The 23,215-nt window shown below is 50.4% G+C and overlaps 1 protein-coding gene across 4 annotated transcripts in view; it reads left to right on the forward strand.

The window, feature by feature from the left end:
* The first annotated feature begins 210 nt into the window (after positions 1 to 210).
* Positions 211 to 23,215, forward strand: part of KIAA0513 (KIAA0513 ortholog) — a 64,430-nt gene continuing 41,425 nt past the window's right edge. Inside the window, exon 1 of one of the 4 annotated variants that reach the window (XM_030819534.1) lies at positions 211 to 322. The gene's annotated coding sequence lies outside the window, so the exon portion shown is untranslated. Of the gene's footprint in view, positions 323 to 525; positions 1,465 to 8,035; positions 8,161 to 23,215 lie in introns of those variants that run through there. The other 3 variants (XM_012505206.2, XM_030819522.1, XM_030819516.1) reach the window with 3 other exon arrangements.

The raw sequence follows: 23,215 nt of genomic DNA on the forward strand, positions 1-23,215 counted from the left end.
ACACCGAGCCTCTAGGCAGAGCCAGCAAGGGGGCGCCGGGCGCCCCAGAGAACGCTCCCACGGAGCGTGTGCAGGCCTCGAGCCCCGCAGGCTCCACCCTGTCACGTGACACCAAGCGCTGGCCGCCCCCCCGCCCCCCCCGAGGGGAGGGCAGGGCCCGTCTCGCGCCTGCGCAGAAGGGGCTGGAGGCGGGCACGTCCGATTGACTGACAGCTCGCGCCGCGGCGCCGGGAAAGGACCCGGCTGCTCGCGGGCGGCGCAGTCGCCGCAGACGCGGAGTCGTACGGCGCCGGTTCGCTGCCCGGTCCGCCCGCGGTGAGAGGTGCGGTGGGGTGGCCTCAGGCCGGCCTGACAGGCTCATGAGGGGAAGGATGACCCGGGAGGGACGGCGGGGACCAGGGACGGGGATCTGCGAGGGGTGACAGCTGGGAGCGCCGTGGGGCGGGGGGCGCGAGGAGGGAGGAGGGGTCCGCGGGGCGGGCGGGGGCGGGGCCTCGCGGGCTGGGGGTGCAAGCCGGGGTTCTCCGCGGGCTCCCCGACTGCTGGGAGGCAAAGGGAATAGGGAAGGGTCGCCGGGAGCCCACGGGCGGAGGGGCAGTGCGGCCGCCCGTGAATGAGTGCAAGCCGGGCCGCTGCCTGGAGGAGGCGCTCCCAACCGCCGGGCAGATGGTGGCTTTGGGATGGAGCTGGTGTCCCAGTCTTGGGAGAAGAAGAAACCTCGGACTCCTGCAAGGGCATTCTGGGGAGAGGGTGCAAGGACCCAGGTGGGAAAGACATCGGCGAGTCATGCCTGTGTGCGGGGTGTGAAGTTGCTGCCTCACCGCTCCCGGGGCTAGCAGGGTGGGGGTGAGAGAAAGGGGCTTCCTGGCCTGGGTGGCCACCCCTGTCCATTCTGCGTCTGCCCTCTGCTCTTAATGGGCCAGTGAGCAAAGGGGAGGATTGCAGAGAGGATAGCAATGGAAATGCGGTTTTAGCAGCTCAGTTCGGGACGGCTGGATCAGATGGAATTGAACTCGTTTAGAGGATCTTGGAAAGGACAGAATTGAGTGTTCTGGAGCTGGGTGCGTGCCCCCCACCGCCGCCCTAGTCGTAGGTTTGTGCTTCCCTGGGTTGCAGGTTGATTCGACTTGGGAAGATGAAAAGGGGAAGAGGAAAAAAAGACTCTGCAGGGGCACTAGCCAGGTCCTCTTCCTCTCTAGGTAGGGGCCAGGCATGAGTCCCAGCCTCTAGATTGAGCAGGAACAGCCTCTGAGCTGGCACAGGTGAGGCGCCCCTGACGTGGAGGTAGTGGCTGTGGTGAGTCAGTGTTAGAGGCAGGCTGACAGCTGTCAGGACCGAGGCTGCTTTAGCCAGGCTGCGACTTGATGTTGATGTTTCAGATTCATTTCCTTAGAGGCAACCCCCTCCCTCAGCCTAAAATGAGGGCAGAGAGATGCTTAACACCGAATCGTGCAAAGGAAAAAGGTTTGGGTAATATTGCATGTGAGCGTTCCTTCCTGTCTTCCCCCCATTTCTCCTGGGAAGCGTATGTTCTCCATTGTTCAGTGTCTCTCTTTGGCTGTCACTTGTTTTTATTTCCACTTTGTTCAGAAATAGGACTGCTTACGCCTTTGAAGCACAGGACGAAAGGCTATTGAAATTGGCTCGCAATGAAAAAGTTGACTCATGAGGTTTTCTTTTTCCATTAAAGAGATGAAGATGGCGTGGGACTCACATGTAGGCAGCCTTGCGAGCAGATCATCACTAGCCTCTCTGTGTTACATTCTGACGTTTCTGGCCATGTTTGCCTTTTGTATGGGACGTGTCAGTGTGAAGGTTGGTTTGCATTATTTGAGATGTAACAGCCAAAGGCAATGAGAAGCCACTAGGTGACTGAGTAAATCACAAGCCTTAAATAATTTGCTGCCGAATCCCAGAAAGTGGAGGATTTCCATAGATATTGAATGTGGCTCTCTTTTCACGACAATAACTGCTTCTTCAAAGGTGAATTGCTTTATAGTAGCCCCAGTGGCACTGAGGAGCATCTTTTAGGACAATCCCCAGGAAGGGGTGGGATGAGTCAAGCTGTGTGCTTCTCTCTCCTCCCACCTCCTCCCTCCTTTCTCTCATAAAGCAAAAGTAATCAGGTTAAAAGAAACACCAAAAGCAGCCTGGGGCAGTTTTTTGAAAAAAGTCCTGAGAAGTCAACCAGCAGCAGGAAAGACATGCAAAGGCAGGAGTAAAAACCATCTTGGCCGTAATAACCGTCACTTTCATACTTCCCGACGGTTTTCCCACGCACACTCTTGGCTGACGTTCATTATAAGCTTGGCAATCATGATGGGTTTGTTATCGTTCCCATGTCACAGATGAGGAAACTGAGGCTGAGTGACTTGCCCAGGGTCTCTTTGCTACTGGGGGCACAGTGAAGTGTTTAACCCAACCGTCTGACGCTGGATACAGCAGCCCTTAACACTGTGTGGAATGGGAAGCGGGGCGGAACTAGGTGGATTGTGCCTCACACGAGGGGTCCCCAGAGGCTTGCAAAACATCCTTCTCTTCCACCACCTGCCCGGCTTACCGAGTCCGCCGCAGCACCCCTGCGCCCCCCCCAAGCTTGAGGTAGTCTGCATGGACTCAGATTTATTTAGACGTCCTTGAGAAATCCAGTAGGAAGTATGATTGCAAAGAGAGTCTTTTGCTTAAGTCTCTGTTTCCAAATAGCCCAGGTGTCTTCAGCTGTGTGAGGCAAGAGAGCACGCAGTTCTCGGGCAGCCTGCTAGAATCGTTTTCCTTGTCCTCCACCCGAAAGAGAAATGCGGTGGTTGTGAAACCAAGGGAGCTGACCCAGTAACTTTATTCTAAACCATTTTTTATATGTGGCATTATATGCATTATGGTGACACTTAAGAAAAATAAGCCATAGGGCCGGGCGCGGTGGCTGCCGTTTTCCTGTAATCCCAGCACTTTGGGAGGCCGAGGCAGGTGGATCACCTGAGGTCAGAGTTCAAGACCAGCTTGGACAACCAGGTGAAACCCCCATCTCTACTAAAAATGTAAAAATCAGCTGGGCATGGGGGCAGGTACCTGTAATCCCAGCTACTCAGGAGGCTGAGGCAGAATCACTTGAACCCAGGAGGCGGAGGTTGTAGTGAGCCTAGATCACAGCACTGGACTCCAGCCAGGGTGACAGAGAAAGACTCCATCTCAAAAAAAAAAAAAAAAAAAAAAAAAAAAGGCAAAAATAAAGGCATAGTTGTTCTCATGAGGGAAGGACAAGTTTTAATCCCACTTTATAAATCTGGGCATCACAAAAAGGACTTCACGGGGAGGTTGGCCGATACATGTGTCGGCAAGTCAGTGGTATAAAACAATGGATAGCCAAGGCAATCCCCAGCACAGGAACAGAAGTGCAGGTCTGGAATGAAACAGGTGATAGTTCCAATCTACTCCATGCTTAGAACATCGTGTTCTTTTCCGGACATCACATGTAATGAAGGGTGTAGAAAAAATTAAGCATATTCATTGGAAACCGCTACAGTGGCGAATGAATTAGATGTAAGCCTGGAGAAGCCTGGGAACTGTGATTTATTAAGCTCATTCTGTAGAGGCCCAAGGTTCCAAGAACCGAAGGACAAAAGTAATAGTTAGAAAGACTTGGCCTTGGCTGGGTGTGGTGGCTACGCTTGGAATACCAGCACTTTGTGGGGGCCAAGGTGGGCAGATCACGTGAGCCCAAGAGTTGAAGAGCCTGGGCTCTTCACCAGCCGGGGCAACATGGCAAAACCCCATCTGTACCAGAAAATAAAAATTTGCCAGGCGTGGTGGTGCAAACCTGTAATCTCAGCTACTAGGGAGGCTGGGGGCTGGGGTGGGAGGATCACTTGAGCCCCAGAGGTGGAGGTTGCCATGAGCTGAGATTGTATCACTGCACCCCAAACTTCAGTTTTAAGACTGTGATTGTGCGAGACTGGTCTTTTGAAAACTCTGAATTAAATCGTGTCTGTCCCCAGCAGCTTCCCAGGACCTTGGTCAACTAGGGCAACTGCGCAGGTGCTGACTGACCCTGTCTGTTTCTCCAGCTTCATCGACTGCTGCTGTCATTCACCAAGGTCCTGCCTTCTTCCTGTGCCTTGCGTGTGCCAAGAGGAGTCTGCCTCAGGGCCTTTGCACGGGCTGTTCCCTTTCCATTGCCAGCTTCCTGCCATTTAGGTCACTGCTGCAACATCACATCCTTAGTGAGACCTTCCCTAATAGTCAAAATAATGTTCCTTTTTCCTCTGATCCCTGCCCACTCACTCTATCATATTACAGTGTTTTATTTTCTTTATAACAATATCAGAAATGACCTTGTTTATTGGAGAATGATTTTACTAGAGACGGTCAAACCTAGCCTGGCTAGCGGACCATTGGGCAAGAGAATTCAGGCACTAGACAGACAGTAATGCCGGGTCACCTTTATTTCTCTTGGGACTGCTCTCACAAAGAACCACACACTGGGGCTTAAAGCAACCAAAATTTATTCTCACAGTTCTGGAGACCAGAAGTCCAAAATTAAGGTGTTGACAGGGCTGGTTCCTTCTTGGGGACTCAGAGGGAGACTCTGTGCGTCACTCCCAGCTTCTACTGCTGGCCAGTGATCCGTGAGTCCCCTCACTGGCAGGTGTGTCACCCAGGGGTCTCCTTGTCGCTGTGTGTCTGTCTCCAGTTCATGTCTCCTCCTGTGGGTCTGTCTCTCTTCTCCTCTTAAAAGGGTACCTGTCGGATTGGACTTGGGTCCACACTATTCCATTTGGACCTTCTCTTTTCGTGAGACAGAGTCTCTGTTGCCCAGGCCGTAGTGCAGGGCATGATCTCAGCTCACTGCAACCACCGCCTCCCAAGTTAAAGCAATTCTCGTGCCTCAGCCACCCATTTAGCTGGGATTACAGGTGCATGCCACCATGCCTGGCTAATTTTTGTATTTTTGGTAGAGATGGGGTTTCGCCATGTTGGCCAGGCTGGTCTCAAACTCCTGACCTCAACTGATCCTCCTGCCTCGGCCTCTCAAGTGGTGGGATAACCTCCTCTTTTTTTTTTTTTAATAAAAATATTAAACTGGGGAAAAGCACTTCATTTTATTGTTCCTGGATAGCAGGATGTGCTCAGCTCAGGTCCAGTAGTGACTTCCCAAGGAATTTGAAAGAGCCATTGGATTTTTTTTTCTTTTTTTTTTTTTTTTTTTTTGCACACAAAACAATAAACATTTTCTAAAAGTACATACACACAAAAAGATGCATATCAAACATATTAGGAAGGTTGCACATGGGAAGACGGGGAATAGAAATGGGGGGTGGGAATTAAAGAAAATAAATGAGAGAGGGACTTTGTATGGATCAATGATAATAACTCAATCCTCTATTTGACAAAGAAGAAGGAGAAGGAAGAGGAAGAAAAAGAAAGTGGGATAAAGGATCAGAAAGGCAGGAAAATAGAAAAAATTAGAGTATGACTCTAGCGTAGACCTGTTTTGTTGTCGCTTGGTTGGTTGGTTGGTTTGTCAGTTGTATTTTTCATATGTTTCGCCATGTTGGCCAGGCTGGTCTCGAACTCCTAGCCTCAAGTGATCAACCCGCCTCGGCCTCCCAGAGTACTGGGTCTACAGGCGTGAGCCACCACATCCAGCCCCCACATTGCTTCTGGCCTCTGTGGTAGACCGCCCAGACGGGGCGGCCGGGCAGAGGCGCTCCTCACTTCCCAGACGGGGCAGCCGGGCACAGACGCTCCTCACTTCCCAAACGGGGCGGCTGGGCAGAGGCGCTCCTCACATCCCAGATGATGGGCGGCCAGGCAGAGACGTTCCTCACTTCCTAGACGGGGTGGCGGCCGGGCAGAGGCGCTCGTCACCTCCCAGATGGGGTGGCAGTTGGGCAGAGGCTGCAATCCCAGCACCCTGGGAGGCCAAGGCAGGCAGCTGGGAGGCGGAGGCTGCAGCGAGCCAGGACCACGCCACCGCACTCCAGCCCGGGCAACACCGAGCACCGAGTGAGCGAGCCTCCGTCTGCAGTCCCAGCACCTCGCTAGGCCGAGGCGGGCAGAGCACTCGAGGTCAGGAGCTGGAGATCAGCCTGGCCGACATGGCGAAACCGCGCCTCCAGCCAAAGGAGAAAAACCAGGGAGGGGTGGTGGCGCGAGGCGGCAATCTCAGGCAGCCCGCAGGCCAGGGCAGGAGAATCACGGGAGCCGGACGCAGGGAGTCTGCAGCGAGTCGAGTGTACTCCAGCCTGGGCCACAGAGGGAAGAAAATAAAGAAAGAAAGAAAAAGAAAAGGAAGGAAGGAAGGAAACCTCCTCTTGACTAATTACATCCACAAAGACCCTTTTTTGTTTTGTTTTGTTTTGTTTTTTTGAGACAGTCTCTGTCATCCAGGCTGGAGTGCAGTGGCACGATCTCGGCTCACTGCAAGATCCGCCTCCTGGGTTCACACCATTCTCCTGCCTCAGCCTCCTGAGTAGCTGAGACTACAGGCTCCTGCCACCACGCCCGGCTAATTTTTTGTATTTTTAGTAGAGACGGTTTCACCATGTTAGCCAGGATGGTCTTGATCTCCTGACCTCATGATCCACCCGGCCTCCCAACGTGCTGGGATTACACACGTACAGACCGCGCCCGGCCCCACAGAGACCCTATTTTCAGTTAAGTTCACAGATTCCCTGGGTTACGACCTCAGCATATCTTTTGGGTCCAGGGGTTGCGGAGGGTGCGCCTAAATTCAATCTATAGTGCCTTCCAGCATCAAGATGCAGTGATGCTTTAAAGGGGTTGGCAGGAGGTGCTCAGTTATTTTTAGGGATAATGACAGGGATGTGGACGTTTTTAGGAGAAGCATTCGTGATCCTTACAATTTGCGAGACAAGTACTGACCATTGTGCTTCACCATGAAGAGGGCGAGCAATCCAGCGACCTGCCCAAGGCCATGCAGCTCCTGACAGTGAATCTCCTCATTTCTAATTGCAGAGCCCACAGCTTCTTTACCCTTCCCAGCAGGGACGCCACAGCTGCTTCAGGTCAGGATGCAGGGTTTCTCTGATGCATTCTGCAGGGGCCCAGAGAGATGATTCCCTTCGTTTGCGTTTTGCTGCACTGGTCCTTGTAGTGGAGGAACAGCTCATCGGCGTCCAGCAGTGAAATAAATGGCGCGGCTGAATACGATGCCCTGCCACTTAGGCAATGCTGCCCAGAGGCAGTGGCGTATGTAGAAGCCTCCTCCCGTGTGTAATTCAGAAGGGCTGTTTACCAAGGCCTCCAGAGCTCTGTGCTTCTGCATCTCATATTTAACCAAGGATGAGCCCTGAGGGAGTTCACAGAGCAACTTTTCTCCCTGTGGGCTGGGGGGTGGGGGCAGAGATGGGGGAGGGTAGAGCAGGACCATTGCCAGCTGACTTATCTGGTGACTGGCACTGGCACCTGGAGATGCCTCAATTCTTGATTCTGTCACCCAGATACCCAATATGCCCGTCTTTATTTTTGACTAAGTAATATGTGCAGGTGGTACCAAATTCAAATGATACAGAAAGATGTCGTAATTTGTCCCTCCCTGCCCCACCCCCCGCTTCCCAGTTACCCTCCCCAGTGGCATTACTGCCCATTTCTTGTGTGTCCTTCCAGAGATCCAGTGTCCTTTTAATGTCCCCAATTACCATCATCCCCCTCACCCCATGGGCCATGCTCAGCATCCCTCCCCTCAATCCTTCCTTCCTCCAACCTCGCCACAGCACATCTCTTGTGACAGATGACTAGTTTCCCATGTTAAGAGCTGATGAGGCCAGGCATGGTGGCTGATGTGTAATCCCAGCACTTTGGGAGGCGGAAGCGGGTGGATCACTGCAGGTCAGGAGTTCGAGACCAGCCTGGCCAACATGGTGAAAACCTCTCTCTTACTGAAAATACAAAAATTAGCCAGGCATGGTTGTGGGTGCCTGTAAGCCCAACTACTAAGGAGGCTGAGGCAGGAGAATTGCTTGAACCTGGGAGGTGGAGGCTGCAGTGAGCTGAGATCACACCATTGCACTCCAGTCTGGGCGACAAGAGGGAAACTCCATCTCAAACAACAACAACAACAACAAAAACGCTGAGGACTGTACTCCTGCCAAGGAGTTTATCTGGGGAAGGAAGGTGCTTAGCAGAAATGAGTCGGTAGAGGTAAATATGGGGCAAGAGTGTGGGGAAAGGGCTTTTATTTATGGGGTGGTTTTCGTAGTCTTGTGCCTTAGATTTCACTAGGTAGGGTTTGCCCTGTCCAGGGCAAATACAGAGGACTCACCGGAAGGAAGGTGATGGGGGCAGTTTATTTTATGTGGCTGAGGTATAAAAATAGTGTGGTTGTTATTATGGCTCATATTTATAGGGTTTCCTCTGTCCATGCCCAGCTGTGTGCCCAGTGCCTTATGGGGCTGTCACTTTAGCCCTCCCAAAAACAGTATAACGTAGCCAAGGTTACCCTCCTCATTTCGCAGGTGAGAAAACTGAGGTATAGAGAGGCCGAGTAACGTGGCTCCATCACACAGTGTGTGAGGGCAGCGCCAGCACATGGGTCAGGGCAGCCCATCTCTGGACCTGGGTTCTTTGCCTCTCCCCTGTGCTGCCTCTCCCGACAGAGTGCAGGTCACCTTTGAGACCCCCTGTCACCAGAGACAAGTGCTCTGCAGGGTGTTGGGCCTCTAAGCCCCACCCCACACCTATGCACCTGCCTCTGCCCCCTTCCCCAGGCCGAGCCATCAGCTACCCTGCTTCCTTTCAGCTCTCTGATTTCCACCTGGCTGTCAAAGTCCCAGGCACCAGGACATCTTCCCGGAGCCCCCAGTTCTCTGAGCACGGCCACAGTGGTGCTGGGTCTGTCCCCTGTCCCGTGGCAGGCACCTGTCTCTTGCCCTCTTCGCTGCCTGTTCCTCTCTGAGCAGGTCAGAAGTGGCTCTGCAAGTTCTGTGTTGTCCTGCTTGTTCTTCACTTCCCCAGGCCTAGCCCAGTGCCCAGCATGGAGCAGGTGACGAAGAAACGCTGGTAGCACAGGCAGCTGGTGGTTTAGGAAACCCTGGTCTCCAACTGGCTCCGTGGGGACCCTCCGCTCCCAGGCCGTAAAAGGAAGGCTTTAACCTCAAGTCTTCTAGCGTCAGAATGTCCCTCACTTTGCTTACGTTGTTTTGTTTTTTGTTTGTTTGTTTGTTTATTTTTAGAGATGAGATCTTGCTCAGTCGTCCAGGCTGGAGTGCAGTGGTGCAATCACCGCTCACTGCAGCCTCGACCTCCTGGGCTCCAGCAATCCTCCCACCTCAGCCTGCCAAGTAGCTGGGACTACAGGCATGTGCCACCAGGCCCTGCTAATTTATTTTTATTTTTTATTTCTAGTAGAAATGGGATCTTGGCTGGGCACGGTGGCTCATGCCTGTAATGCCAACACTTTGGGAGGCTGAGGTGGGCGGATCATGAGGTCAGGAGATCGAGACCATCCTGGCTAACACGGTGAAACCCCGTCTCTACTAAAAAAATACAAAAAAATTAGCCAGGCTTGGTGGTGGGTGCCCGTAGTCCCAGCTACTCGGGAGGCTGAGGCAGGAGAATGGCATGAACCCAGGAGGCAGAGCTTGCACTGAGCCAAGATCATGCCACTGCACTCCAGCCTGGGCAACAGAGCGAGACTCTGTCTCAAAAAAAAAAAAAGGAATGTGATCTTACTATGTTGCCTGAGCTGGTCTTGCACTTCTGGGCTCAAGCGATCCTCCCGCCTTGGCCTCCCAAAATGCTGGGGTTACAGGCATGAACCACCACACCTGGCCTGCTTAGAGTATTTAAACAGCCTTCTTTCCTCCTTTGTTCCTTTAACAGCTTCTTGAGTATGTTTTAGATATCATAACATTTTTCCATTTCAATTGTACAATTTAGTGATTCTTAGTAACTTCACTGAGTGATGCAACCTTCATCGTAATCTAATTTCAGAATGTTTCCATCACTCCATCAATGAAACCCCTTTCTCATTTGCAGTCTCTGCCCCCGCCTCCCAATGCGGCCTCTGACAACCACTAATCCAGTTTCTGACTCTGTGGATTCGCCTGCTCTGGAGATTTCGTAAACCTGGAATCGTCCAGTATGTGGCCTTGTAACTAGATTCATTTTTAGTTCATTGCTATTGTAGCATGTGTCCGTCCTTTGTTCCTTTTTAGTGTAGATGTTTTTAGTGATTCTCTAATACTGGGAAAGAGTGCCGGTGCCTTCTGGCCCTCTGCACTCGTCTCCATCTGCCCTCTTGCAGATGGAGCCTTTGATTGTGGGGTGGACAAGCAGACGGTAGCCCTACTGGGTGTGCCTACATATTACGCCACAGACCTTACTTGACTGTCACAGTGTTCCCGTACTGTCCTCTTTCTGTTCCAGGATCCAGTCCAGGGGACCACATTGCATGTGGTCACACCAGCCCAGCACCCCCTGCCCTGGGACAGCTCCTGCCTTTCCTTATTTCACACACAGTTTGGTGGTCTCCGTGTAACACGGGATCTTCGTAGCTCCCAGAAGGAAAGCAATGCAGCGGCAGCATGTGTATGAGGCCTGCCTTGCTCAATAGAGGAAGAACCTGACTTGAGAAAATCCTGCTTTCATTCTTGCAGCATTTCTGGCCTTATTCTGGAAACTTTCTCCTGCCTCTAAATATCAGAAATGAATGGCCAGGACCCATTGCACTGTAGGAATAATTTCTAAGCAAGGCTGATGGGGATGGTAAATTAGAAGAAGGAAAGGAGAGAGAAGGGGGGATTATTTTTTTCTCTTCATTACTGAGTCCATGTAGGAAAGCATGTGCCTGGCAGACCGTCTTCTTCAGTGACATCCTTTTCTCTGCCAGGTGTGTTTGGAGACATTTTCCTGGCCTTTACATCACAGCCAGCCGTGACTCACAAGCAGATGACTCAGTGGCAAAAGTGACCAATGAGCTAGGGGAAAATGAGAATCTGGGAACAGTGGAACAGATGGAAAATGCCAGAGTCAGTGCGTGTGGACGGCTGCTGTGATGCTGACATCCTTGAGTCAGGGGATATCGGGTGAACCTAGGACGCTGGGATACAAAATGGGGCCCTGCAAGGAGGGGTGGAAGCCTCATGAAGGAAGAGAACCACATTCTGAGTGAATAGTAAGTATCGAGAATGAAATAAAAGAATGAAATGAGACCAAAACAGTGTCCATATGTCAGTGTCAAACCTAAGACTGCCTCCTCGTAATTTTTTAAAAACTTAATTTGCAGTGGTTAGATGGAAATAGAAAACCCGTTAATAAAGTAAAAGTAGTCTAATCCCCAGTGTAGTCAGTGAGAGGCAGATTATGTTGAACTTCATTATGCAGAACAACATCACTCCTAGAATCCCAGGGCCCAATTTGGGTAATAAAATATACTTCATGAGTCTGCTGTTGTGGAAGGAAGTGGTATTCTACATAATCAGAAATTTAACGGAAGTAGAATTAACAAAGTCATCTATGCTGTGAGAAAGAAGTAGCATCTCTCACGTCCTCTCTCTCTCCTCCAGGGGACCCTCCCAAGTGAGCTGGAGTGGCCAAGAGCAGAGGGGCCCCATGAGGCTGCACCTCCTACCTGTGGTCCTGCATCTGTTCTTGCTAACATACCAGTCCACTCTCCACACAGTGGCCAGAGTGCAGCATCTTTCCAAAATCGAATTCAGGTCATGGCATTCCCCAGATTTAAACCCTCTAGTTGCTCCTGGGATGTATCCCCAAGTCTGTAACTTGGCCTGCAAGTCCCTGCTTCCATGGGCTGGTCCCTGTAGCCCTCCCACCCTCAGCTCCTTCCACGCCGCCTCTGTGCACCCCACTGGGCCACACTGTGTCGCCATAGATAGAATGGCCCAGGTCCATGCCCTTGAAGAGCAGTGACTTTGCCTCTTCCCTGGGCTGGGCCCCATGGCCTCCGGATCAGAGTGACCTCCCTGCTTTCTCAGGCTGAAGGTGCTCCTTGCTGCCAGCCGCCTTCCCTAACCCAGCGCAGTCCAGCAGAAATGCAAGACGCACCACGTGTGTGATTTTAAATCTAGCAGCCACATTAAACAAGTAAGGGTATCTAGCAGTATAATTTATTTTTTAATTGGCCGGGTGCAGTGGCTCATGCCTGTAATCTCAGAACTTTGGGAGGCTAAGGTGGGTGGATCACTTGAGGTCAGGAGTTCGAGACCAGTCTGACCAACACAGTGAAACTCCGTCTCTACTAAAAAGACAAAAAGATAGCTGGGCGTGGTGGTGGGCACCTGTAATCCCAGCTACTTGGGAGGCTGAGGCAGGAGAATCACTTGAACTTGGGAGGTGGAGGTTGCAGTGAGCCAAGATTGTGCCACTGCACTCCAGCCTGGGCAACAGAGCCAGACTCAACCTCAAAAAAAAAAAAAAAAAAGAATATGTTTGTTAGTAGATTTTATTTAACCCAATGTATCCAAAATATTATTTCTACATGTAATCTATATAAAAATTATTAATGAGATAGTTTACATTCTCTTTTCTGTCCAAAGTCTGAAGTCTGGTGTAGTCAGCAGGTCACAGCTTGAACGAGCCACATTCATGGGCTCAAGGACCACATGTGGCCAGCAGCTGCCACAATGGGCAGCATAGCTCTGACCTGTTGGCGACGTATTTTATTCATAGCACAGATGATGGCTATAATATTTTTGTTTGCTTTTTTTGCTCTCTGACTAGGACATACGCTCCCTGAGGGCCAGGCTTTTGTCTGTTTCACCCGGAGCAATGCCTGGTGCAATGTAGACGCTCAATAATAATTGTCGAGTGATCGAATGGACGGAGGCCAAACACAAACCCTCAATTCTCCTGCTGCTCTAGAGGCCACGGAGTAGTCAGTGCCATTCGGAGCCTATTTTAACCAGGCCCATTTAATGTCACGAGGTTCCTTGTAACCCACAACACTGTTTTATGTAGGGACTTATGTATCATCAAAGGTCTGTATGATTACTCTTTTTAATTTTTTTGAGACAGGGTCTCACTCTGTTGCCCAGGCTGGAGTGCAGTTGCACGATCAGGGCTCATTGCAGCCTCAACCTCCTGGGATGAAGTGGTCGTCCTGCGTCAACCTCCTGAGTAGCTGGGACCATAGGCATGTGCCACCACGCCCAGCTACTTTTATTTATTTTTTGTAGAGATGGGGTTTTGCTGTGTTGCCAATGCTGGTCTTGAATTCCTGGGCTCAAGTGATACTCCCACCTCAGCCTCCTGAGTAACTGGGACTACAGACTTGGGAATACTCCTGAGTAACTGGGACTACAGACATATGCCACCATGCCTGGCTAATTTTTGTATTTTTTGTAGCAATGGGGTTTCACCACGTTGGCCAGGCTGGTCTTGAACTCCTGACCTCAAGTGATCCCCCTGCCTCAGCCTCCCAAAGTATTGGGATTACAGGTGTGAGCCACCACTGCTGGCATGATTACTCTTTATTGGGTTGGTTTTTTTTTTGGATGATGCAGATACCAAAGAAAGAAAGGTTTTCTTTTTTTTTTTTTTTTGAGATGGCTCTCACTTTGTCACCCAGGCTGGAGTGCAGTGGCGCCATCTTGGCTCCCCACACCCTCCGCCTCCCAGGTTCAAGCAATTCTCCTGCCTCGGCCTCCTGAGTAGCTGGGATTACAGGCCTGTGCCACCATGCCTGACTAATTTTGTATTTGTAGTAGAGACAGGGTTTCACCATGTTGGCCAGGCTAGTCTTGAACTCCTGACCTCAGGTGATCTTTCCACCTCAGCCTCCCAAAGTGCTGGGATTACAGGCATAAGCCACCGTGCCTGGCCAGAGAAGGGTTTTCAACAGGAAGCAAGTGCAGAGATTGAGATTCTTTGAAGCTGTTTCTTGGAGTTAATATAGATCAGCAATTTTCAACTGGAGACATTTTCAGTTGTGACAACTCGGGGGTGCTTCTGGCATCTACTGGTTGGAGGCCAGGAGTGCTCCAAGCATCCTACAGTGCAAGGACAGCCCCCACCACAAGGAATAACCCAGCCCAAATGTTAACAGTGTCGTTGTCAAGAAACCCCACTGTTGGCTGGACGTGGTGGCTCACGCCTGTAATCCCAACTACTTGGGAGGCTGAGGTAGAAGAATCGCTTGAACCCGGATGGCGGAGGTTGCAGTGAGCTAAGATCGCACCACTGCACTCCAGCCTGGGTGACAGGGCAAGAATCTGCCTCAAAAAAAAAAGAAACCCCACTGTCCATCATCGCAGCTACACGTTTGTTGCTGTCTCGGAATTGCCTCTGGTAACGTTGGGAAGGTTTTTAGTCTCAGGAAACTTGAGAGGTTCCACACAGGCCCCATCTTTTCATTCCCTTCTCTCTGTTCAGGTTAAACCCTCCCCAACCTATCATTGCTTTTCCTAAAAGCACAGACCAAATGGGAGCTGCCTGCAGCCAAAGTGTTTGAGATGAAAGAAAATTGGCTCCAGTTATAAACTACAGATGAGAATTTTGCAGAGAAGCCATCTAGAGAAGCGTGTGCCTTGAGAACTATGGATCAATACACTTAAAGCAGTCCTTGGAACCTATTTAGATACGCTTGAAGCAAAACAGCCACAGAAACCTCTTTCTTTTCACTGACACGCAAGTAAACATCTGCCAACTCCACCATTTCCAGGCTCCTCAAAAATGCATTTGCATATTGCAAAGCAGGACTAGAGTGCAGAATGAGATGTATTTTAATTCTTGTTATATATTAAGGTCCCCTAAATAAGAATTCAGCTCCTGTTTTATTATGGGTAGAAAAGTGGTTGATTATATATGTTTCAGTTTTAGGGTTTTGGGGAATACTTCTAAATAGAAACTGAAGTTGTGCTAGACTAGGCAGTATTTTTTTAATCCTTCGCAACTCTCCAACTAGGTCGGAATCAGTCTGAATTAGCCATGTGGGGGATAGCAAACCACCTCACGCCTGTCACTTCGCGCCAACTGTTTCCTCTGTCCGGAATATCTTCCGTTGTATGACTGGCAGGCTCAGGCTTCTACCAGATTTCACCCAAAGAACGCAGCCCTTGAAAACTGCCCCAGACAGAGTGGAGTTCTGCTCCTGGGCTCCTACTGGCGTCTGCCTCCTGGAGTCAGAGCGTATGGCACGTGGCTGTCATCTTTTCTGTATGTGTTTCTCTGGATTGCGCTTGGGAAAGGAAGGGTCATGTCCTATACATCTTTGTTTCCAAGGATTTATCACAGTTCCAGTACTTGGTAGGGGCTTCAAGATGGTTGCCAAGTGGATGGCTTGAATTCGACAAAGTAACACCTTTTATCTCTCTACTCGGGCGATGCCTCCATCTGTAAGGAAAGGAGAAGTGGCAGAGAGACAGCAGCTGTCCTCTTCAGCCTCAGGTGGTGAAATTCCCGGACTTGGCGCTGAGCAGAGAGGTGACAAGCCACCCAAGGAAGGAGGGACCCTGGGTTCCCCTGGTTCTCCGTGTTACACAGCTGGTGACACGGTGGGTGGAAAGTGGGGGTTCTGGACCCATCTGAGGAAACCACCGCCTGACTTTGGGGATACAGCTTCACCTTGTCACTTCACTCTCTGGGCTTCAGTGTCCTGCTCTTAAAACGATTCCCGGGAATCCAAGCCTTTGCCCCTGCGCTGCCTACTCGTGTCCCTTCCTTATCTGTCTGCCAAGCGCCTACCCATTTGCCAGAAGCCTGAAGTCTCACGTATCCCTGACATCCTGGGATTTTGTTTGAGCAACACAAAGTCTAGAATTAATTAGTGCATAGCTATTTTGTTCCTACTTCTTTGCAAACATCCTTTACTCTCTTATAATTATTTTAATAACATTCAACTCTTTTGGCAGTGAATAACTGTTGCGAAAGCCCGGCATTTATGGGTGAAAAGTGCTAAGTCCTCCTTGTTTGTCAATCTCTACTAAAGTGGGAAATGGAGAACTTCAGAGGCTTTGGATGGGATATCAAATTGCTAATCATGTGCGGCCTGTGTGTCTTCCAAATGAGGAGACCTATAGGTTGAGTCTTTTCCCATGGCTCTTGGTAGAGGGAGTATTAATCCACCCCGGTGTACTGCAGCTACGTAAAGGGTCCTTATCCCCCAAATGAGCAAATAGGGGGCAGGGTCCTTGTGCATACCCGCAATATTGTAAGGCTGTGGACTCCCACTCTGCTTGGGTTTATAGACACTTCCATCTTTGCTCTGTAGCCTTAGGCAGCTGTTTAACCCTTTTAAGCCTTAAAGTTTCTTCCTCCATAAAGTGGGGATAATAGTTTTAGCTCATATGTTACTGGAGAATGAAATCAGATAGTTAGTGCCTGGTATGTAGGGAATATACAATAAATGTGAGTTGTAGTTATTATATCATTATCAAAAAGTAGTAAATAATGGCAATGCTGAGCATTGTGGAAAAGAACAATCCAGACCAGCATGGCTGCCTCCCAGCAGTGACATGCACAGAGGCAGCAGCAGGCAGCAGTCGGCTTGGCCTTTCTGCAGGGCATTTGTGCCAGGCCTCACCGTGGCACTCAGAGGCAGGCAGTCTTCTGAGATTCCCTGAGAGGGAGGAGCGGAGACTTTTGAAATGTCTGAAGTTGCCATCCTTTTATTCAAATATAAGTTTTTAAGGACACAATTTTTTGAAAACTGTGATTGTACTAACTTGTATAATGGCTGGAATAAACATCTTTATTTTTAACAACTACGAGGTTTAAAAACAAGCAGTGGGAAACATAATTCTTTACATTTGCTAATATGTCATAACAGGCACAAACCGAAATACAGTTTTAGACAAGCAGTGCATAAAAATACTTTTTAAATAGTAATTTTGATAGGTACAGTAGCACTTGAAAAAACAGCTGTGTAGTTAGTCCTTGTGAGGACCTACTAAAACAATTCAATGTACTGCCCCCAGCTACAACTGAAATCACGAACCTGGAAAGCAAGTTCTCTTACCCAGGTACACACCACACATACCTGCGCACTGAAACAACCTCCAGCCTCCATCTGTGGTGCACACTGATGAGGCATCCATCTCAAACAGGGCATGAGATGACAGTGTTTGGAGGCTGTTGCTTCTTGGTTTTTTTTGTTTGTTTGTTTTTTGAGACAGAGTCTTGCTCCATCACCCAGGCTGGAGTGCAGTGGTGCCATCTCAGCTCACTGCAACCTCTGCCCCCTGGGTTCAAGCAATTCTCATGCCACAGCCTCTTGAGTAGCTGGGACTACAGGCGGGTGCCACCACACCCGACTAATTTTTTGTGTTTTTAGCAGGGTTGAGATTTCACCATGTTAGCCACGTTGGTCTTGAACTCCTGACCTCAAGTGATCCACCCACCTCAGCCTCCCAAAGTGCTGGGATTACAGGTGTGAGCCACCATGCCCTTCCAGGAAGTGATGTTTAATGGATTGAAATGCCTTACTTGAGCCGGGCGCGGTGGCCCACGCCTGTAATCCCAGCATTTTGGGAGGCCGAGGCGGGCAGATCACCTTAGGTCAGGAGTTCAAGACCAGCCTGAGCAACATGGAGAAACCCCGTCTCTACTAAAAATACAAAATTAGCCGGGCATGGTGGCGCATGCCTGTAATCGCAGCTACTCGGGAAGCTAAGGCAGGAGAATCTTGAACCCGGGAAGTGGAGGTTGTGATGAGTAGAGTTCATGCCACTGCACTCCAGCCTGGGCAACAAGAGCAAAACTCAGTCTCAAGAAAAAAAAAGAGAAATGCCGTACTTGAACCTTCTTGCTTGTAGACTGGCATGAACGTTTCTCCATCTTTGTTTCTTAAAAACCTCAATAGGACAGAAAGAAGGAAGCCCACCTTATCTTTTCCTTTCGTAGTCACTCAAGTTCTCTGTGGCTTGGGCCCTTGTCCCGTCAACAGTGAAGACATTGGGTCAGTCGTATTGGTTTGTAACTGAGGGGAGGTCAACCAGTGGTGCCCGCTGCATGTGCAGGGACTCTGGTCCCCAGGAAGGCACGTTGAGTGTCCCCTGGGTCATCTAGGGCAGGTCACAGTGTTCAGCGAGGTGACTCAGAAATCAGGCCCCTCGTAGTATCCCAGAGGGGGACACGTTGACAATGTTTCCTTTCTTGGGGTTCGAAGTGAGATCCCTGCTGTTCTGGAAAGAGTCTCCGTCCATCCACCACCACGAAGTAATGCTCCTCTTTTTTTTTTTTTTTTTTTTTTTGAGGCAGATTGTCGCTCTGTCGCCAGGCTGGAGTGCGATGGTGCGATCTCAGCTCACAGCAACCTCCGCCTTCCAGGCTCAAGCGGTTCTTCTGCCTCAGCCTCCTGAGTAGCTGGGACTACAGGCGCACGCCACCATGCTTGGCTTATTTCTTTGGTTTTAGTAGAGACGGGAGTTAGACCATCTTGGCCAGTCTGATCTTGGACTCCTGACCTTGTGATCCGCCTGTCTCGGCCTCCCAAAGTGCTGGGATTACAGGCATGAGCCACCGTGCCCAGGCAGTAATGCTCCTCTTAAGAAAGAAAGCATCTGGCCGGGCGTGGTGGCTCACGCCTGTAATCCTAGCACTTTGGGAGGCCGAGGCGGGCGGATCACGAGGTCAGGAGATCGAGACCATCCTGGCTAACATGGTGAAACCCTGTGTCTACTAAAAATACAAAAAGTTAGCCGGGCGTGGTGGTGGGCGCCTGTAGTCCCAGCTACTTGGGAGGCTGAGGCAGGAGAATGGCATGAACCTGGGAGGCGGAGCTTGTAGTGAGCTGAGATTGCACCACTGCTCTCCAGCCCGGGGGACAGAGCGAGACTCCATCTCTAAATAAATAAATAATAAATAAATAAATAAATAAAAAAGAAAGCATCTGTCCCTCGTCATGTCAATGGTCTGTAGCAGTCAGATGTGTTTCTGGACATCTCTGTGCTGTGAAAGATCAGGTGAATGGGAGGCTGGGGCTGCCGCACATGCCTGGTTTCAGCTGATCAGCGCTGATTTATGGCCAAGCACTCACTGTTTTTTGGGGGAAGAGAGTCCTTATATTTGATACTTAAGCAGAGGCCCAATGACCTTGTTTGTTTGTTTGTGACAGAGTCTTGCTCTGTCACCCATGCTGGAGTGCAGTGGCACAATCTTGGCTCACTGCAACCTCCGCCTCCCAGGTTCAAGTGATTCTCCTGCCTCAGCCTCCCGGGTAGCTGGGATTACAGGCACCCACCATCATGCCCAGCTAATTTTTGTATTTTTAGTAGAGATGGGTTTCACTATATTGGCCAGGCTGGTCTCGAACACCTGACCTCAAATGATCCACCTGCGTCGGCCTCCCAAAGTTCTGGATTACAGGCATGAGCCACCACACCCGGCCTCAGTGACCTTGTTTTAAGGACGTGACATGGAATTCCTGGAACTGGGATCCATTTTGAAGAGTCAGTGGTCCTAAGTTGTCATTAGGCAGGGGACTGGGTTCTGCTCTGTGCATTGGCCTCTGCTCCAGCCTGTGCAGGCTGTGTGGACGAGTGCCACCTTCTGCATCAGTGGGCACCTCGCGAGGCTTTGTGGAGCTCCAGTGAGTAGCCCACTTCCATCTGTCCATCTGGCTTGGACTTTCTGTACTTATCTTAGTCCCATGGCTGTGCTCCTGCAGGGCCAGGCAGATGACGGCAACCGATAGTGTGTATCTCAAAGGGACAACTACCCAACGAAGGATCCACAGGAAATGTTGCAGGGGGTGGGTCATGCCACAGCCCCTGGAAACGAGCCGGGATGTTGCCCTTGATCTTGCCTGCATTCTGGCTTTGCACTTTGAGGGAGTTGCTTCCGCCCTTCCCTTGGTCTCTGGCTGTTTGAGCTTTATATAGAGAGCCAAGTAGGAGTCAACTCTTTGGAGCTGTCTCTTGTGAAGTCTGTCTTACCACATGCCGTGTCTTTCTCGGCAGTGCAGCTGCATCCTTCACACATGGCTATTCTCTTAGCAATTTCTTACCCTGTGCAGTTTAAAAACAAACATCTTACCTAACCCAGAGTGCTTTCTACATGCCCGTGACACCTTTCTCCTTACAGAGGATGAAGAACCGCGGAAAAACTTGGGGCTCCGGTATCGCGAACTCCCTAAATTCTCCCACCTCCTTTCCCACATAACCTGATGCTCAGCCTACTGCTGACAAGCGTCAGCCCAGCGGAGGCCCGTCTGCCCTGCCTTTGTCATTTCTAGTCCCCTTCAGTTATATTTCGTGTTCCTCATTCTCACAAGAGAGAATCCCTTTCCTTCTGCAGATGGACAGCCCATCTGTAGGCTGGTGCCATCCTTTGAGGTCAGCTGGTGACACACACTGAGAGGGAACCCAGGTCCAGAATGTGCTTGTCAGGAAGGGTGTGCAGCCCAGGGTTCTCTCCATGTTCACTGACTCTTTCCTTTGTCATCTTCGTTCTGCCATTGAGCCTACCTAGTGGATTTTTACAGTTTCAGTTACTGTATGTTTAGTTCTAAGTTTTCTATTTGGTTCTCCTTTATACCTTCTATTTGTTTCCTGAGACTTTTGATCATTCCCTTTATGTTAAGAATACCCCTCCTTACTTCTTGGAGTGTTTTTTTATAATAGCTGCTGTGGAGTCTGTCAGCTAATTCCAGTGTCTCTGTTAGCTCAGATAAGCTGTTGATCATCTTTTCCCATGCGAGTTGAGGATATTCAACTTGTTTGTAGGCGGAGTGGTTCTGGATTGGTCCTGAACATTCTGAATATTACGTTAGGAAGCTGTGGTTCCTGATTCAGTCATCTGGAGAGTTGTTGGTACCTTGGTTTTGGCAGGCACTCCACCAGCTTGGGTTCAGGTTCTCAATCCCTACCATTCTGCTGTGGGTTTTGGTGCCGTTTTCCAAGCCTTTGCCCGCTCTTCAGATCTGTGCGCTGTGTAGCACCCCATGGCCTGTGTGGGCCCCAGGCATGCTCCGTCCTGACCTTCAGTGCTCAGGGTCTGTGCTCGAGGGCTCTGTTCACTTATGCCTCGCTCAGGGCTGAGCCCAGGAGCTCGTAACAACTTGATGGGGTTTTTTTCCTGAGCTCCTCCCTCTCTGCAATCTCCCAAGCACTTTCCGGTTTCCTGGGCCTCCTATCTTCATCCCTTCAGCCAGGAGGCAGGGCTTCAGTTATCAGCTCTGCCACGCTTCTCCCGTGACTGAGCTTACTTTTGTGGCCAAGCAAGAAGAGGACACAGAGGAAAAAAGCAAGCAGGTTTTTCACCCTCTTTGGACCACCGTTCCTCCAGCTGGAAAGGAAGGTTCCCTCTCTCAGAGCTTCAGACACCTGCAGGCTGACCCCTCTGCTGGCACTGTCATTGTTGCCACCACTGCCGCTGTGGAATTTCCTGGGGACCAGGGCACCAGAGAGACAGAAAGGAAAAAACCCAGGGATCTGGCCCACTGTCTCAGAACCAAGCGACCCCTTTCCTGTTACTAGAGGATTCTCCTGGAGCCCCCGGGCACACTCTTGCTCGCCTCTGGGTATCGGGTTTTATTTAGTCCAGGCTGGGGATACCAGGGTCAGACACATGGCAAACTCACCACAACCTTGGTGGCACTTCAAATTCTGGTCTTCAACCCCCTTTTACCTGCTACTGGTCAATTCTCGGAGGCTTCAGTAGCTCCTCTGTGTGCCTGTCTAGCCTTTTAGCCACGTTCAGTGGGCAGGGCAGGGTGGCGGGGGCGGTGCTTACTCCCTATGGAGTAACCATAAGGAAACCAGAACCATAAGGAAACGAGAAGATGTGTTTTAAAGGCCTTAAACAGAAAAATCTGGATTAAAGAAAGAAATGAGGAAGTCAGGAATAAAGTAAAGGGTGAATGATTAGGTGAGAGTGAGCAGAAGTGCCTGATATGCAGGATCCTGTGGGCCTCTGGAGCCCATCCCCTAACTCCCTCACCCATCTTTCCATGTGCACCTCGCAGAGGGAGGAGGGAAGCCCTCTGCACCCACCCCGCCTTCCAGGTTGAGACGAAGGCGTCGACCGTCAGCCCGCGAGCCTATCCTTTCCACGGGGAGTGTCAGAAAGGTATGGATGGAGACATGGAAAGGGGTTTCTAAGAGTCAGGAGTCTTTAATCCATGATATCAAGTGTCTGTATCCAGGTAGTCACCCATGTGCAGAGCCTCATGCTGCACGATTGGATCTGGGCTTGATAAAGAATTTAGTGTCTCAAAGCAGGTCTGTCTCTCTCTCACCCACCTTCTCCCCCATCTTTTTCTCAAAAAACAAAGCTTTTATTGCAAGAATGATTCTTGCTTTGTTAAAAGACTTTCTCAAGCTGGATGTGGTGGCTCACCGCTGTAATCCCAGCACTTTAGGAGGCTGAGGTGGGAGAGTTGCTTGAGCCCAGGAGTTCAAGGCTGCAGTGAGCCAAGATTGTGCCACTGCACCTTAGCTTGGGTGACAGAGTGAGACTGTGTCTCTAAATTATACTAATGATGATAAAAATACTAATCAAATATTGTTAAACATGTATCAACCAGATAAGGGAGGATTTCAGAAGACCACAAACGACCTGTAGAAAACAGTAGAACACAATGACAATCTTCCGATTTCTCCGCATTGAGGGGCAGGTTTTGGGTTGGCCAAAGCCCAGAGGGAGGTGGGTAGTGTGGGGAAAATTAAGAAAGCCTCAGCAAAGGTGCAGGGTGTGTGTGAGAGGGAGAGGGAGGGAAAAGAGGCCTGATTTAGGGCAGAAGTTCTTTCTTGAAGACACCAATACCGAGTGCTTCTGTGAGGTTGCTTTGCACAGTGGCTATGTCCCCTCTGTCTTTGTTCCCTGCTGAACTGCGTGGGCAGCTATGAGCAGCTCCAGATTGCAGAGCGCCTTGGGCCCCAGCCAGAGATGGCAGGTGTCATGGGTAGGCCGGGACAGACACTAGTGGCTCTTGAGCAGAAGGCTCACTGTGGCCTGCCAGGCCATCCCTGGATCCAGGAGGATTTGCCCAGTCTTTCCTCCCATAGAGGCACAGATGTCCTTGGTGCACAGCTGTTAGCTTTGGCCCTTCATGGGGCCAGTGGGAGCTGAGCACCAAGCCCAAAGACGATGGAGGTTGGTTCCATTCCACCCTCACCTGCCTTGGGTTCTGATATGGTTTGGATCTGCGTCCCCACCAAATCTCCTGTCGAATTGTAATCTCCAGTGTTGGAGGTGGGAGATGATTGGATCATGGGAGCAAATTTCTCATGAATGGTTTAGCACCATCCCCCTTGGCACTGTCCTCGAGATAGTGAGTTCTCATGAGATCTGGTTGTTT

This window comes from Nomascus leucogenys, chromosome 2 (assembly GCF_006542625.1).
Source record: "Nomascus leucogenys isolate Asia chromosome 2, Asia_NLE_v1, whole genome shotgun sequence".
NCBI classification, from domain to species: domain Eukaryota; kingdom Metazoa; phylum Chordata; class Mammalia; order Primates; family Hylobatidae; genus Nomascus; species Nomascus leucogenys.